Raw genomic sequence first — 2,500 nt, 5'->3', positions numbered from 1 at the left:
CACGACGGTCGCCGCGGCACGCAAGAACAGGCCAAAAACTGGCCAAAACAGCCCAAAAACGGGCCAAAACTGGCCATTTTTTGCTGCGCGAGCGAGCGGAGAGCGGCGAACAGCGAGCGAAGCGCGAGGCAGCACCGTCCCTGCTATACGAAAGCCCCATCCAGCCCTGTGCCACCCGGGGGGTTCCAGGGTGCTGAGATGGCTGACATTTTGCTCCGCTCACGACGGTCACCGCGCCACACAAGAACAGCCCAAAAACAGGCCAAAACAGCCCAAAAACGGGCCAAAACTGGCCATTTTTGGCTGCGCGAGCGAGCGGCGAGCGGCGAACAGCGAGCGAAGCGAGAGGCAGCACCGTCCCTGCTATACGAAAGCCCCATCCAGCCCTGTGCCACCCGGGGGGTTCCAGGGTGCTGAGATGGCTGACGTTTTGCTCCGCTCACGACGGTCACCGCACCACGCAAGAACAGGCCAAAAACTGGCCAAAACAGCCCAAAAACGGGCCAAAACTGGCCATTTTTGGCTGCGCGAGCGAGCGGCGAGCGGCGAACAGCGAGCGAAGCGAGAGGCAGCACCGTCCCTGCTATACGAAAGCCCCATCCAGCCCTGTGCCACCCGGGGGGTTCCAGGGTGCTGAGATGGCTGACGTTTTGCTCCGCTCTCGACGGTCACCGCGCAATGCAAGAACAGGCCAAAAACTGGCCAAAACGGCCCAAAAACGGGCCAAAACTGGCCATTTTTGGCTGCGCGAGCGGCGAGCGGCGGACAGCGAGCGAAGCGAGAGGCAGCACCGTCCCTGCTATACGAAAGCCCCATCCAGCCCTGTGCCACCCGGGGGGTTCCAGGGTGCTGAGATGGCTGACGTTTTGCTCCGCTCTCGACGGTCACCGCGCAATGCAAGAACAGGCCAAAAACTGGCCAAAACGGCCCAAAAACGGGCCAAAACTGGCCATTTTTGGCTGCGCGAGCGAGCGGCGAGCGGCGGACAGCGAGCGAAGCGAGAGGCAGCACCGTCCCTGCTATACGAAAGCCCCATCCAGCCCTGTGCCACCCGGGGGGTTCCAGGGTGCTGAGATGGCTGACGTTTTGCTCCGCTCTCGACGGTCACCGCGCAATGCAAGAACAGGCCAAAAACTGGCCAAAACGGCCCAAAAACGGGCCAAAACTGGCCATTTTTGGCTGCACGAGCGAGCGGCGAGCGGCGGACAGCGAGCGAAGCGAGAGGCAGCACCGTCCCTGCTATACGAAAGCCCCATCCAGCCCTGTGCCACCCGGGGGGTTCCAGGGTGCTGAGATGGCTGACGTTTTGCTCCGCTCTCGACGGTCACCGCGCAATGCAAGAACAGGCCAAAAACTGGCCAAAACGGCCCAAAAACGGGCCAAAACTGGCCATTTTTGGCTGCACGAGCGAGCGGCGAGCGGCGGACAGCGAGCGAAGCGAGAGGCAGCACCGTCCCTGCTATACGAAAGCCCCATCCAGCCCTGTGCCACCCGGGGGGTTCCAGGGTGCTGAGATGGCTGACGTTTTGCTCCGCTCTCGACGGTCACCGCGCAATGCAAGAACAGGCCAAAAACTGGCCAAAACGGCCCAAAAACGGGCCAAAACTGGCCATTTTTGGCTGCACGAGCGAGCGGCGAGCGGCGGACAGCGAGCGAAGCGAGAGGCAGCACCGTCCCTGCTATACGAAAGCCCCATCCAGCCCTGTGCCACCCGGGGGGTTCCAGGGTGCTGAGATGGCTGACGTTTTGCTCCGCTCTCGACGGTCACCGCGCAATGCAAGAACAGGCCAAAAACTGGCCAAAACGGCCCAAAAACGGGCCAAAACTGGCCATTTTTGGCTGCACGAGCGAGCGGCGAGCGGCGGACAGCGAGCGAAGCGAGAGGCAGCACCGTCCCTGCTATACGAAAGCCCCATCCAGCCCTGTGCCACCCGGGGGGTTCCAGGGTGCTGAGATGGCTGACGTTTTGCTCCGCTCTCGACGGTCACCGCGCAATGCAAGAACAGGCCAAAAACTGGCCAAAACGGCCCAAAAACGGGCCAAAACTGGCCATTTTTGGCTGCGCGAGCGAGCGGCGAGCGGCGGACAGCGAGCGAAGCGAGAGGCAGCACCGTCCCTGCTATATACGAAAGCCCCATCCAGCCCTGTGCCACCCGGGGGGTTCCAGGGTGCTGAGATGGCTGACGTTTTGCTCCGCTCACGACGGTCACCGCACCACGCAAGAACGGACCATAAACAGGCCAAAACAGCCCAAAAACGGGCCAAAACTGGTCATTTTTGGCTGCGCGAGCGAGCGGCGAGCGGCGAACAGCGAGCGAAGCGTGAGGCAGCACCGTCCCTGCTATACGAAAGCCCCATCCAGCCCTGTGCCACCCGGGGGGTTCCAGGGTGCTGAGATGGCTGACGTTTTGCTCCGCTCACGACGGTCACCGCGCCATGCAAGAACGGACCAAAAACAGGCCAAAACAGCCCAAAAACGGGCCAAAACTGGCCATTTTTG

The sequence above is a fragment of the Musa acuminata genome, unplaced genomic scaffold (genome assembly GCF_036884655.1).
Source record: "Musa acuminata AAA Group cultivar baxijiao unplaced genomic scaffold, Cavendish_Baxijiao_AAA HiC_scaffold_44, whole genome shotgun sequence".
NCBI classification, from domain to species: domain Eukaryota; kingdom Viridiplantae; phylum Streptophyta; class Magnoliopsida; order Zingiberales; family Musaceae; genus Musa; species Musa acuminata.
This window is presented reverse-complemented; position numbering follows the sequence as displayed.